At 45.4% G+C, this 16,053-nt stretch overlaps 1 protein-coding gene across 3 annotated transcripts in view; it reads right to left on the reverse strand.

Moving 5' to 3' along the window:
- LOC147900451 (uncharacterized) overlaps positions 1 to 16,053 on the reverse strand; it is a 304,188-nt gene that overhangs the window by 104,401 nt on the left and 183,734 nt on the right. The window lies entirely within an intron of this gene.

A 16,053-nucleotide genomic window follows, 5' to 3' on the forward strand; every position in this document is an offset into this window, starting at 1 on the left:
GGTATCCTCATGATGTCATGGAGGTACCTTAGGAAAGGGACAGAGAAGCTGTCATTGGATTTTAAGCCAAAATGGCATGTGGAGGATAATAAAGATCCGCACTAAATTGCAAAGGGCATGATTTCTAGAGGAAATTTCTCTTCCCACCACGAGGAGTTTGAGGGGCGGTCACCTTGCAAGTGGCGATAGAGCACAAGATTTCACTGCCACAAGAAGTTAATGGAGCATTCTACAAGTGGAAATTTGAGCTACACATAAAGATCCGCACTAAATTGCAAAGGGCATGATTTCTAGAGGAAATTTCTCTTCCCACCACGAGGAGTTTGAGGGGCGGTCACCTCGCAAGTGGCGACAGAGCACAAGATTTCACTACCACAAGAACTTAATGGAGCATTCTACAAGTGGAAATTTGAGCTACACAAAGGCTCCACATCATGAATCCAAGAGAAAAGGTGGAACAGCTTTACCAATGGGGAGAGGTGTTTTGCTACATGCTGCCATTGTAATGGTAAAGCTCCATGCATTCCCAATAATGGGGCGGTCTTCTTCATATTGTGTACTCTAGATGTCCATGTCAACTTCCACACAGTGTGTTTGGCATTGTGATACCTTAATGATGACTTCTATAAGGAGATTTCTGTGGGAGCCATATGTATTGGCTTTGATAGGTCTATTTGTTTATCAGACCTGGCTTGAGAGTTCTAGGATGTTGGTACATTGGTCTCCTAGACCTCTGAGTTGGTCATGCATCCATGCATGATGAGCCTCTGAGCCATGCTAGATGAGATTTCTATGTTATGCTCACTAGCCTCTGAGCCATGCTCACTTGCCTCTGAGATAGTGTGGGAACCATGTCTAGTTCTAGACCGGCATGCACACTTCTGATGACCGTCATTGTCATGTTCTGTTGTTGCTTCCATTCCAGTAGTCTCTCACCTTGCCTTCATGGGGGGTGTTAGAATATGAAGCCAAAGTGAGTCAAAAATGCAGAGGGAAGAGCAGAAACGGCCTTCAGATGCTTGGATTCAGGAGCGCCTTGCTGCAGCGAGGGCTCATCTGCAGTTATTGCTTGATCAGAGAGCAGAGTATGCCTTTCATGCACGGGAGTCCTTCTGGATTCAGATGGGTGGTAGAGTCAATAAACACTTTTTCTCTACTCTTGGCCCTAGACATAGTAGAGAGAGTGTATCTCAGCTTATTGACTCACATGGGGTTTTACAGACAGAGCCAGATGACGTCTTACGCATAGCTTCAGATTTCTATGCCACCCTCCTTACTGCTGATCCTGAGACACACGATATAGAGGATGCTAGACAGGCTATTTGGCAGAGTATCCCAGTGTTGGTGAATCCGGATATGCATGTTCTACTTAACGCACCTTTCACCAACACAGAGTTCAGGACTGCACTTTCAGCCCTTCACAAGGGCAAGTGCCCAGGTTTAGATGGTCTCACCCCGTCTTTTTTCATTGCATTTTGGGATATGATTGGAGACTATATTACTTCAGCCATGCAGGCCATTTGGGACTCTGGCGAGATGCCTGAATCGCTTACAGAGGGCCTCATCCACCTTATCCCAAAAGGAGGTAGCAGAAATTTATTGTCCCAGTGGAGGCCTATCACACTTCTGGGGACTTGTTACAAGATTCTGGCCAAGGCTATCAGCCTCCGATTGCAGCCACTTCTCCCTGATCTTATCCACGACACTCAGACGGGATTTGTGCATGGCAGAAGTATTTTTGATAACATTTTTTCTTTCTGGGAAGCTTCAGAGTGGGCCATGCAGAGTGGCCAGAATCTTGCCATTCTACTGTTGGATTTTGAAAAAGCTTATGACAGAGTAGATTGGAGTTTTTTGGAGGGCACCCTTCTACGCTTTGGATTCACTGACGTTTGGATCAGAGGTGTTTCCTCTTTGTACAGATCAGCCCATAGCCAGGTACTTATTGGTGGGGTAAGGGGTGAGAGATTTCAGATTTCGAGATCAGTCCGTCAGGGATGCCCCCTTGCTCCTTTCCTTTTTTTATTCGTGGCCGAAGCTATGAGCATCTATGTTAGATCTCAAGCTGACATCTTTGGGCTGAGACTTCCTATCAGAAGAGAAGAGGAGCTGCTTGACAGTGAGTTGGCTGATGACACAGCGATTTATTTGGATGCCTCTCCACAGACATTGACTTCTTTCAGGACAGCTTTGGATTTATTTTGCTTGGCGGCAGGGGCGCAGATAAATTGGCATAAATCCAATGGCTTTTGGATCAGTGATGAGGACACTCCAGTTTGGGGACTTGACATAGGGTTCACTTGGGTTCAGAGGGGTGTGCCTATCAGGTATTTGGGCTGCCAGGTCGGCTTGGGTATTTCTACGACGCAGCAGTTTGCTCCCGTGTTGGAGAGCATCAGAAGGAAGCTTCTCTTTTGGAGCTCAGCCAAGCTGGATCTTGCCTCTAGAGTTGTGGTGGTCAACCAGGTCCTCTTGGCCACGGCCTGGTTTATTTGTTCATGTTGGTGCTGTTCTAGGGACTGCATCATTCAGCTCAGAAGACCGATCAGGAACTTTCTCTGGAGTGGGCTTGATGGCACAGCAGATGCCTTAGCCAGAGTGGCTTGGGAGACCCTCATCCTCCCTACACAGGATGGGGGTCTCAATATTATTGATCCAGATTTACAGTGCAGAGCCTTACTTTGCAAGATAGTGGTGCGAGGACTTATGCCAGGACAGGAACCGTGGAAGGACTTTCTTATCAGCAGCATACAGAGGTGCACACCTTCCTCAGGAGGAGACTGGATGAGCAGTGTTAGATGGATCTTCACCTCAGCACACCTCAGATCACCTTCTTCCCCTCTCATGGTTGCCATTCTGAAAGCTTGGGCTAGTTTCAGAAGCTCTCTTCGGAGGATTCCTCCTTCCTCCCGGGAAGAGATTGATAGGCAGCCCATCATGTGGAACGACAGTATTTTAGATGATCGTGGTAGACCACTGGGTGCCTCACTCTACATGCAGTGGGCCAGGTGGGAGAGGGGACCTCCTTCTTCTTTAGGATCTTGGAAAGCCTTCCGTAGGCTTCCAGAGGAAACCAAGTCAAGGTTGACAGGACATCTCAGAGGGAGTGCAGGGAGGATCTTGCAGATTGAGACAGCCCTTCCAGAGGCTTGGATAGACACAGATGATATGCCTCTCACTACCTCCACTTGGGCAGGTACTTTCTCGAGAGGCGGGGTTCCACTTCAGGTCTTAGCCTTTCGAGATGCACAGGAGGATGCTTTGGTTTTCAGTGTCCAGGATGGTGGCCGATTGCTCAGATCTTCAGATGATATATTGCTTGAGTCTGCTTTTCAGCCTATCAGGGTCGTAGGCCTTTTGATGCAGGGATCAGATTCAGAGTGGTTCTTAGACCCTGACCCCCAGTTACTCTCCACCGGGTCTTGGAGACTTTGGCTCTATGGAGGAGTTCCCATCAGGTATTTACAGTGGGACCCCGGAGAGTGGGAGTGGATTGACGCAGGGCATCGAGAGAAGACCATCCCCTTCTTTCGTTACACGGTCAGTAATGCCAGGAGATTTCAGCTCAGTAGTAGAGGCTGGAGACCCTCCAGAGTTCCTCATTGGGAGACTTTTGGTATTATTGCGGATCAGCAGAGGTACTTCTGGAGGAGGCTCTGGAAATCCCACAGGAATAGAAAGATCACTATCTTCTTTTGGCTTTCTATTCATGGAGGGATTGCAGTGAACCTTTGGAGGTCCAGATTCGGAGCCGACCCTACTTGCCCTCGTTGCCTTTCTGCTTCGGAGTCTATTCAGCATTGCTTATGGGATTGCAGACAGGCGAGATTGATTTGGATGGGGATAGCCAGGATCTTCAGTCACTTTGCCCATTCCCCACTCTTTATGACTTGGGGCTCGGTGGCTTGGCTTTCTCTTACAGGACCTCAGGTTTTCTATGAGGGACTTGACTCCTCCCGGGCCATTTCGGTTCGACGTCATCGGGTTGAGCTCTGCTCGTTGGATGTGGTTCCACACCGTCCTTTTACAGCTGTACATGCCTCTGTGGATACTTCTTGGGAGATTATAGCGAGCATAGCAGCCTGGCATATCTGGAGATCCAGATGCACAGAGGCTATGGAGGGTACTCAGGTTCATCCCTCGCACACATTGGCTAGTATCTGGACAGACATCATACACACTCTGATGGCCGTATGGACGGGTATGCAGGGGGACTCCCGTGCAGCCTCAGCTAGGAGGGCTTCTTTCTTCAGGGAATGGAAGGATTCTCCTTTCTTCTCTGAATCTACTACAGGGTTGAGATGGCACTTTCAGCCTCAGCCTTGGTTTCTTTCCACCTCACTCTGAGGGGGTTTTTTATTATCCTCATGATTTCATGATGTATTCCGCTTTGAGCTTGCTCTCGCGGGTTTTTGTTCTTACTTAATAGAAGTCTTTTTCATGAAAAAAAAAAAAAAAAATGAGTGTACTAGGTGTCTAGGGGGTGTTTTATAGTCTAGTGAGTCCTAGACATGCCACGTGTCATATTGGGAGTTATCCCATATACACTATGGCTTTCTAGAGTCTAGTATCACACTATATAGTGTTGTACTTGTCTTGAGTCTTTGGACATCAGTCAACATTAAGCTATCTACATGTGAGTATTATGGATATCATTGCCTAGCACTTGTTCTTTCATTTTCCTTTCCATTTTGCTTTTCATTATGCTTTCCACATTTCCATTCCGTTCCTAGCTAGCTACTAGATGTCTTCAATTTCACTCCAAACAAGGTGTCTGAGGGGCAGACAATTCCCAAGTCGTGGATGGAGTACACAAGAATGAAGCAGTTATTTCTCGAGCAGAAGATTGAGGTACCCAAAGGCTTTGCATGACAGTAGATGCTAATAGGGGATTTGGAAAACCTGAAGACCTCTTGTACAGGGAGACTAGAAGAGACCGAGTACAAGGGATGATCTAAAGACCGAGAACAAGGGATCATCTGAAGAAGAGATTGTATACAAGGGAAAACCTGAAGACCCTGACTAAAAGCATTAGGAATCATGGAACCAATCAATTCATCTATCTCATGTTGCCTTGCTAGGTGTCACATAGGCATGCACTTACCAGGTCACTCACTCTAGGGCATCCAATCAAATGCAAGTGTTTGATGCATTTTAAGTGGGCACCCTGGCTGAAACCTTGGCTTCTCTGAGAATCCACCACTAGGAAGCTTCTCGTCTCATCTCTTCACATCCTCAGCTAGGGTTCGCTATATGTGAGGTTCATTATGTGTTTGAAATTAGTTGCTGAATTTTCAGTTTGGTGCATCCATTGTAGCAAGTGATTGGCATTCCATTTGCAGAGCAATTCATCCTATATGTGCATTCGTGAGAGGGCATCACAGTTAAGCAAGCCTCTCGTCTTCTTTCGTGGTATCAAAACTCGTAGTAGTCTATCTCCCCAAGCCAAAGACTAAAGAAAGGATATATATGGTTCTATATGTGTGGAGCTGTAAAAGTATCCTCTCTAATGACCTAATTCAACTCGTGATAGATGATCATAATGGAGGAGGCCTCATGGCTATATGGAAAAGGTGGCAATCTATCCATATGGAGTCCCAAGATTGGAAACCATATGTGTATCTGAGCATACAATCTCTCTGATCACGCTCTGCCTCTAGTGCGATAGATGAGGTTGGGGCCGTGCACGGTAGTAGTCCCGATCTAGTTGTGTGAAAGTCCTTGACTTTGTGAAGTTACATGGCCACCTAGAAGGATGCATTAACCGTAGAGGGCAGTCTCAAACTTTGCTTGTGAGACGTGGTATGGGACCAATGGTTTGCTATGGATGGCAATTGTGGCATACCCTCTGCTCAACCAGGTGTGCACAGATGGTATCTCCGTGAAGATTGAGCCCAGAAGTATGTATAGGACACAACAATCTCAACTAGTGCCATGTCAATCTTGATGTGCTTCCGCCTGAGATGTGTCGAAGATCATAACCATGGTTTTTTTTTTTTCAAAAAGGAGACTTCTATTAAGTAAGAGAAAAAACCCGCGAGAGCAAGCTCAAAGCGGAATACATCATGAAATCATGAGGATAAATAAAACCCCCTCAAAGTGAGGTGGAAAACAACCAAGGCTGAGGCTGAAAGTGCCACCTCAATCCTGTAGGAGTCTCAGAGAAGAAAGGAGAATCCTTCCATTCCCTGAAGAAAGAAGTCCTCCTAGCTAAGGCTGCACAGGACTCTCCCTGCATACTCATCCATACGGCCATCAAAGTATGTAGGGTGTCTGTCCATATACTAGCCAAAGTGTGCGAAGGATGAACCTGAGTACCCTCCATAGCCTCTATGCATCTGGCTCTCTAGATATGCCAGGATGCTATGCTTGCTAAAATCTCCCAAGAAGTATCCACAGAGGCATGTACATCTGTAAAAGGAAGGTGTGGTACCACATCCAACGAACAGGACTCAATCTGATGACGTCGAACCAAAATGGTCCAAGAGGAGTCCAGTCTCTCATAGAATACCTGAGGCCCTGTAAGAGAAAGCCAAGCCACTGAGCCCCATGTCATAAAGAATGGGGAGTGGGTAAAGTGACTGAAAATCCTGGCTACCCCCATCCAAATCATCATCGCCTGTCTGCAATCCCATAAACAACGCTGAATAGTCTCCGAAGCATAGAGGCAACGAGGGCAAGTAGGGTTGGCTCCGAACTTGGATCTCCAAAGGTTCATTGCAATCCCACCATGGATAGAGAGCCAAAAGAAGAGAGTGATCTTTCTATTCCTGTGGGATTTCCAGAGTTGGGACAATGCATGAACTAGCTCAAAAGCTCTGTGGCGTAGGAAATATCAGGCCGTGTGGAGCATAGATATATCAAACTGCCAACCAACTGCCTGTATAAAGTGCCATCAAACTTTTCAGCAGTATCATGCTTACTCAGCTTGAGTCCCTGAGTAGCCACAGGCTTACAGTTCTCCATTTTAAATTTCTGCAACAACCTCTTCGAATACTGTCTGTGACATAGAAATCCCATCATGGGTCTGCCAAAACTCAATGCCAAGACAATAGTGCAATAGGCCCAAATCTATCATGTCTAAGTTGACATAAAGCGGACTGCACTGCTGTAATTTGCTGTAAATCACTGCCAGTGAGTATGATGTCATCCACATATAGTACCAACATGACCAATTCTGATTTTTGCTGCAAAACATACAGATTTGGCTTTGTATGAGTGTTGATGAAGCCCTGCGACAGCAAAAACTGATGTATCTTCTGATACCATGCACGAGGTGCTTGCTTCAGCCCGTATAGAGCCTTCTTGAGCTTGCATACCTTGTGCTCTTGTCCCTTCACCTCAAAACCTTGGGCTGATGTACATAGACCTCCTCTTTAAGATCTCCATTGAGGAAAGCGGTCTTGACATCCATCTGGTACACTGACCAACCATAAAATGTAGCAAGAGAGATGACAGAACGAATGGTGGTCATCTTGGCCACTGGAGCAAAAGTTTCCTCATAATCTATCCACTCATCTTGTGCATACCTCTTGGCAACCAAACGGGCTTTGTATTTCTCAACTGTGCCATCTGAATGGTATTTCACCTTATAAATCCATTTCGTGCCAACCACATTTTTTCCAATGGGCGCATTAACCAAGTCCCATGTGGCATTCTTCTCAATGGATTTAATCTCAGCTTCCATAGCTTTCTGCCATGCCGGATTATGATGAGCATCCTTGAAGCTCTGAGGCTTTTTCAGCTTCCATCACTGAGGTCATCAAAGCAAAATTGACCTTTTTCTGATTTTTCTGAGTGCTGGCCCTGGTTTTCCCCAAAGTAGGCTGACCCTTAGCATCTTGAATGGTCAACCTTGCCCAACGTGGAATAGATACTCTATTGTACCACTCGGGGCTGCATCAAACTCTTTAGTGGCCTCATGACGTTGATAATGCCTCCAAACATGAGGTTGTCTATTCTCATTAATTGGCTACAAATCTGAAACATTTGAGGGAGAGCCATCCTCAACATGTGGCAAGCCATCTGAACTATGAGAAGTAGAAGGGGAAGCATCAAGAGACTCCGTCTCATCATCCTCAACCTGGATGATGTCCAAAGAGATGTCATCGTATGGTGACAAGTTTGCACTAGCGGGCTGCATGCACTCATTCTCAGCAAAGAGAAAATCTCTGCTGATTATTGCCTTCTTGGTAGCGGGATTATAAAGCCTGAATCCCCTGCTTTTTCTTTTTCCCCCCAAAGTAAGAGAAAAAACCCGCGAGAGCAAGCTCAAAGCGGAATACATCATGAAATCATGAGGATAAATAAAAACCCCCTCAAAGTGAGGTGGAAAACAACCAAGGCTGAGGCTGAAAGTGCCACCTCAACCCTGTAGTAGTCTCAGAGAAGAAAGGAGAATCCTTCCATTCCCTGAAGAAAGAAGCCCTCCTAGCTGAGGCTGCACGGGAGTCTCCCTGCATACCCGTCCATACGGCCATCAGAGTATGTACGGTGTCTGTCCAAATACTAGCCAATGTGTGCGAGGGATGAACCTGAGTACCCTCCAAAGCCTCTGTGCATTTGGCTCTCCAGATATGCCAGGATGCTATGCTCGCTAGAATCTCCCAAGAAGTATCCACAAAGGCATGTACAGCTGTAAAAGGAAGGTGTGGTACCACATCCAATGAACAGGACTCATTCCGATAACGTCGAACCGAAATGGCCCGAGAGGAGTCAAATCTCTCATAGAATACCTGAGGCCCTGTAAGAGAAAGCCAAGCCAGTGAGCCCCATGTCATAAAAAATGGGGAGTGGACAAAGTGATTGAAAATCCTGGCTACCCCCATCCAAATCATCCTCGCCTGTCTGCAATCCCATAAGCAATGCTGAATAGTCTCCGAAGCAGAGAGGCATCGAGGGCAAGTAGGGTCGGCTCCGAACCTGGACCTCCAAAGGTTCACTGCAATCCCACCATGGATAGAAAGCCAAAAGAAGATAGTGATCTTTCTATTCCTGTGGGATTTCCAGAGTCTCCTCCAGAAGCACCTCTGCAGATCCACAGTGATATCAAATGTCTCCCAATGAGGAACTCTAGAAGGTCTCCAACCTCTACTACTGAGCTGATATCTCCTGGCATTACTGACCGTGTAACGAAAAAAGGGGATGCTCTTCTCTCGATGCCCTTCCTCAATCCACTCCCACTCTCCGAGGTCCCATTGCAAATACCTGATGGGAACTCCCCCATCGAGCCAGAGCCTCCAAGAACTGGTGGAGAGTAGCCGGGGTTCTGGGTCTAGGAACCACTCTAAATCTGATCCCTGCACCAAAAGACCTACAACCCTGATAGGCTGAAAAGGAGACTCAAGCAAGATGTCCTCTATGGACCTGAGCATTCTGCCACCATCCTGGACACTAAAAACTAAAGCATCCTCCTGTGCATCTCGAAAGGCCAAAACCTGAAGCGGAACACCGCCTCTCGTAAAAGTACCTGCCCAAGTGAAGCAAGTGAGTGGCATATCATCTGTGTCTACCCAAACCTCTGAAAGGGCTGCCTCAATCTGCAAGATCCTCCCTGCACTCCCTCTTAGATGTCCTGTCAACCTTGATTTGGTCTCCTCTGGAAGCTTGCGGAAAGCTTCCCAAGACCCCATAGATGATGCAGGTCCCCTCTCCCACCTGGACCACGGCATGTAGAGTGAGGCACCCAGTGGTCTGATCATCTAAAATACTGTCATTCCACATGATGGGTTGCCTTTCAATCTCTTCCCGAGAGGAAGGAGGAATCCTCCGAAGAGTGCTTTTGAAACTAGCCCAAGCTTTCAGAATGGCAACCATGAGAGGGGACGAAGGTGATCTGAGGTGTGCTATGGTGAAGATCCACATAACATTGCTCATCCAGTCTCCTCCTGAAGAAGGTGTGCACCTCTGTATGCTGCTCATAAAAAAGTCCTTCCACGGTTCCTGCCCTGGCATAAGTCCCCGCACCACCATCTTGCAAAGTAAAGCTCTGCACTGTAAATCTGGATCAATAATATTGAGACCCCCTTCCTATGTAGGGAGGATGAGGGTCTCCCAAGCCACCCTGGGTAAGACATCTACTGTGCCATCAAGCCCACTCCAAAGAAAGTTTCTGAGCTGACTTTGGTTGCCTTGACCCAATTCTTGCCTTGTTTACTAAATGGCAAGCGATGCAATTTGCCAAGTGCACACCCCTCACACACTTCATTTTCTGGTTGCTGTAATTTTGGCATTCCCTGAGTCATATTATTGTTGTACAAGTAGGACAATGCCCTGTGATAGACATGTCCAAACCTGGCATGCCATAAATCAGCGTGGGAAGTATTTGCTACAGCCAATACCTTTTGATAATAAGGCCGAGCATCAAGCTTGTATAAGCCTCTGTCATATGTACCTGTTGCTACAACCTCATACCCTTTCTTTAAATCCTTGATCCTGCATTGGTTATCCTGAAATTCGACCAACATATGTTGACCATGGGCAATGTTTGAAACTGAAATCAGATTTTGCCTCAACTCTGGAACATACCAAACATCTCGGATATACTTAACTTTCCCATTATCAAGCTGAATGGGAATGTGCCCAACTCCGATGATGTCTTGAGAAGCATCATTGGCACATGTAACCTATCTGCCGTGAACAGGTGTGATGCTCTCAAACCACTCTTGGCGAGGAGTCATGTGCTTAGTAGCACCACTGTTGATATACCATGTATCACTTGCAACAAGGGAAGCATCCCCTGATTGATCTTCAGCATTCAAATCCCCCCTGGCATCCATCTTCTCATTAAATGCAGCAATCACAAAATCTGTATCATCATAGGTGTTCATATGTGTGTGTGTGCTCTTGCCATGCAGAATTCACATGGAAGAGAGGTATTGTTAAACTCCTTCCACAAAAACAAATTTGTGAATCTTTGGCAGACTGGAGACCTATCACCCTTATGCCAATCATTTACAAAGTCACTACGAAAATGATTGTCGATCGGCTAAAGGGGTTTCTACATGATGGGTTGCATCCTGCCCAATATGGATTTGTCTCGCATAGGCATATCACAGATAACATTGCTGATGCCTATGTTGGAATTGAATATGCCAAGTACACGCAGCAAGATGTTTTATTATTGCAAGTTGATATTGCCAAAGCCTTTGATACGGTTAAGTGGGATTTTATTTCATCGACTATGCATGCATTGGGATTTGGCACAAAAATGCAGCAAGTTATCACTTGGCTATATCAAGATAGTAAAGCTGCCTGCATACTTTCAGGGGATATTTCTACATCCTGGACTCTTGGCTGTTCCGTTAGGCAAGGATGTCCCCTAAGTGCTTTACTTTTTGCCATAGCCACTCATCCAATGCTTCAATATCTGGACCACCTTTTGGACACTGACCAGTTGCATGGTTTGGAGATTGGTGGCAGTCACAGCATGATCGCTCAAGCATATGCTGATGATTCATTCTTTACCCCAAAAATTACTCGGAGTGATCTGTCCATGATTATGCAGGCACTTTCTACGTATGGATTGGCTGCTGGTCTTCGGGTCAATTTTCAAAAATCAAAATCGTTGCCGTTGCATGAACAGGAATGGCACAGTCTTCTATGGCCTGGGGAAATTGTCCCCGCTTCTCAATTTATTCGACATCTTGGCGATCCTCTAGGTTGGGAACTCACCCGTTCCCAACAAACTGATTGGGTGTTGACAAAGTTGAGGGCAAAACTTGAATATTGGAAGCTTGCAACTTGGCCACTACATGTTCGTTTGCGAATTACACAATCCATTTTGATAGCATACATACAATTTTATCTACCTCTCATTATGTTCACTAAGGCAAAGCTGAACTCCTTTATGTCAGCTATCATGGAAATTTTTTGGTGTGTAAAAAATGGCAAGAAAAGTCTCAGATTACTCTCTATGCATCATCTCTGTTCTCCAAAGATGCACGGGGTCTAAACATTCTCAATATTCACATGCATTTACTTGCTCACAGAGGAAAAATGATGTTGCAGTTTATGCAAGGAGATCAGCCGTGGGCTTTCATGATCCGCTCTCTCTTATTACATATTCATACTTCTGCCTTTGGGCATTGGCAGCCAACTCAATGGGATTTCATATTTGGCTCTATCCAAGGCAAGATCAGAGGCTGCCCTTTTGTTTCTCGCCTGCTTCTTGACTGGAAACATATCTTATCCCACTTGGAATGGCATGGCCGAGACTCTTTGTCGGGAAACTCCTTGAGGGCTGAGAATATTTATTGGTCTAAAGTATTCCACCCTTCTTTGGCCATTCAAGAACCAAGACGTTCTTACTTTCTCTCCTTTGAAGGCATTACATCTATGGCGGATGTACTTCAGGAGGATGGCACAATTTTATCTTTTTCTATGGCTGCCAGCAAATACGGTTTGGAGCTCATTATCGTCCTCTCTGGCATAGGATTTCAGCAATGCCTCAATCGTTTTTGCCGGTACCTCGCTTGGAACTTCAGAATAGGCTTGAGGATTGGATTTTACGCTCTTCCTCCTCTTCAGCCCGTCCCTTGAAGTTCTCACATATCACAGTGCCATCACTGTATAAAGTGCTATTACTTCTGCCTTGGATTTCTGACAGAGCAAATACTGTTTGGCATACGGATCGCCCACTAAAGTGGTGGAGAAAAAGGCGGCGTCTCCTTTGGCATTACAAAGTCCCTCTTTGACAACAGCTTTTCCTTTGGCGAGTCCTGCTTGGCATTTTTCCATCTGGCCAGCTACTTGCACACAGACATATTGCTCTGGCTGTTTGTCACAGATGCTTACACCCTACTGAATCTGCGCTTCACATCTTTTGGTTCTGTCCACATACTTGTGCCTTCATCGGTCTCATTCGACAGAGGCTTCGAGTGAGATTTCCTACTGTTACTTTTGGCAGGCTTTTCTGGTTGTTTGGTTTTCATCCACCGAGACAAGGTTTTGATTTATTTTTTATATGGGTATGCTACTGGGCACTATGGACTTTATGGATGGACAGAAATCATAGATTCTTTGGTGATCCCCTTTTTTCATCCTTTATTTTTTTCAAACGATCTCTGCAGCAATCATTCTATGATTGTGTTCAGACTCGTTTGATTGATCAGGATGTGTATACAGCTTATACTGAGATCTTTAGTTGAGTAATAGTTACTTCATTTTCGAAGTAACTATGAATGTAATTATTTTACAGCAATAAAATATTTCTTCTCACAAAAAAAGTGTGTGTGCTCTTATATAAGAGCTGTACTTGTCTAGTGTCAAATTAATCAAGTATCAAGTTACAAGCTCTTTGGTCTACATGTGAGTACTCTCATTTTTGTTCATTGCTCTAGTCACGTCATTTCCATTTCATTATGTCTCCTTTTAAGTATCACTTCCTCTCTCCCTAGCCTACCCTCTCTGACACACATTCAAGGGCATCTTCACCTGGTTCTTCACCAACATACCTCTTTGCATCAGGATGTACACACTCTTGCGCGGTAGCTACTTCGGGCTCATGGATTCTCTACCCTTGCTATGCATAAAATGAATGAAATCTTTTATATTTTTTTATGTTTTTAAGTTAAAGGTTCTTTGCCTTGAGTAGTCCCTCTAAAATGAATGTTTGAAGAGTCAAAGGTTCTCTGCCTTGGATAGTTCTCCTAAAAAGATGTATTTTCCTATTTTGTTTTGGTGCGTGGCTCCATGTCTCTCATTAGCCCCTGGAGCCAGGAGGGGATGTACTATGGGAGCCCTGTATTGGCTTTGATAGGTTTAGAGGGGGATGTATTGTGGGAGCCATATATTGGCTTTGATAGGTCTCGTTATCAGGCCTGGCCGAGTTCAAGGATGTTGGTGTATTCCTAGACCTATGAGCTGGTCATGTAGCCATGCTATAACGTGAGCCTCTGAGCATGTTGAGTCTCAAGCCATGAGAGTGCTTGGATCAACCTTTGAGCATGCTCAGACTTTAGCCTCTGAGTTACATAGGGTGCACAGTTTGATGACCGTCACTATCATGTTGTGTTCTTGGTTCCATTCCAATAGTCTCTCACCTTAGACCATCATTGTCATGTTCTGTTCTTGGTTCCATTCTAGTAGTCTCTCACCTTGCCTTCATGGGAGGGTGTTGGAATATGAAGCTAAAGTGAGTCAAAAATGTGTGTTCTAGTGTGTTTTAGTGTAAGTTCTAGTCTAGTGTGTCCTATGGATGCCACGTGTCATATTGGGAGTTATCCCATATGCATAGGTGTTCATATGTGTGTGTGCTCTTATATAAGAGCTGTACTTGTCTAGTGTCAAATTAATCAAGTATCAAGCTACAAGCTCTTTGGTCTACATGTGAGTACTCTCATTTTCGTTCATTGCTCTAGTCATTTCATTTCCATTTCATTATGGCTCCTTTTGAGTACCACTTCCTCTCTCCCTAGCCTACCCTCTATTTCTCCCTCTTTTCACCATGTTCCTTCATATTTGGATATCCGAATGCACAAAGGCACTTGGTGGCTCCCAGTCTCACTCCTTTCACACAGACATTGTACATATTTTGATGATCAGCTATTACCTACTTTTGCGCGCAATTCGTTAGCTTTTTCACGAATGAAGGACGAAGGTGCAAAGCATTCGTTGCCATTGCCATACCAGGCGAGTATGCAAGTGTCTTACGGCAGTGCTACTGCTAGTAGAACTTTCTTTCTCAAAGAGTCAAAGGCTGTTCCTTTTTTTCTAAGGGTTCTATAGGCTTGAGGCGGCACTTTCAACCTCAGTTCTGATTCTTTTTTGGCCTTTAATGTTGAGTGTGGCTCTAACTCTCCAATGTTTTCCTCTTGCTATGCATGATCTACTTTTGCTTTGAGTGGAGTCAGCACAGACGGTGAATATTAATTTCCCTGGCTATTGTTTTTTCTGCTCCTTTAAGGTACTTGTCAAGCTCGCTTCCCTAGCCTCATCATTTTGAGGTGTTTTTTGATATCCACAAGAGCCTCACATTAAGAGCTAGTGAAGACACATTGATTGTGAATCTAAATCAATATTGAGAGCCAAAATCTTGCATTTGTATAACCTGGTTTGTTGCTAGGTTGATCTCTATTCTCGTAGAGAAGGGCAATACACATTGCCAATTGTATTATGTGGGCCTTGTTTCTGAAAGAAAACAAGGGAACACGAGGCCTGCTATACTATAGTGCCCTCCACACATAGTAGAATACGAACACACATGTAGGGATAGATGCACACGTGAATTGCTGCACATTGAAATGCCAACACTGGCTAGAATGAAAAGCATACAACTGAAAATGCAACAACTAAAGTGCAATTGCACAAGAACCCCAAATAAAGCAAACCAGCTAAGGAGGTGTTGTTACAATAGAGACACCCCACGCAGTTGATATCTTTAGGCGTTGACCATAGGTCGACAGGCGTTGACCACATGTTGACCATGTGTCAATACAAGTCAACCACACGACACGAGGGGTTGACCACATGGGTTCATCCAAGAGTACTATCCGAGGCGACCATGTGTTGACACATGTCAGCCACAGATTGCCACATGTCGACACATGTAAACCACAGGAGTACCATGCCCAAGGCGATCTCATCGAGAGCTACGCACATGGAGAGTGAGCTTAGCACATGGAGCAATCAAGAATATTTACAGTTACACACTGGTTCAGTGGTTGAGTGGTGCGGTGATCCAGCTCACCTGCACATGGAGTATTTACACCACCCTGACTAGAAGAGGCTGGCGAGTCAGGGAGTCAAGAAGTCGCCGGAGCCATCAAGAGAGCCAGCGGCGCAACGGCTATCCTCAATAGCTAAGGAGATAGGAGAATGACCAATTGAGAGAAAGAGGAGAGATTCTTAGCAAAGAAGGGAACCTCCAAGGCAGGGGATGAGGATCAAGGAGAAGGTGGAGAGGGGAGGTGGGACATTTAGCATTGAGCATTTGGCTTTTGGCATTGGAGCGGGAGAGAGGAGAGTGTAAGGAGAAAGAAAGAAAGAAAGTCTATTAACGTCCACTGGAGACCAAAAGGTCTATGGGACAGCAAGAAACCATCTAGTACATCT

Source organism: Dipteris shenzhenensis, chromosome 7 (assembly GCF_047967505.1).
Source record: "Dipteris shenzhenensis isolate YYH24624 ecotype China chromosome 7, Dip_SZ_1.0, whole genome shotgun sequence".
NCBI classification, from domain to species: Eukaryota; Viridiplantae; Streptophyta; class Polypodiopsida; order Gleicheniales; family Dipteridaceae; genus Dipteris; species Dipteris shenzhenensis.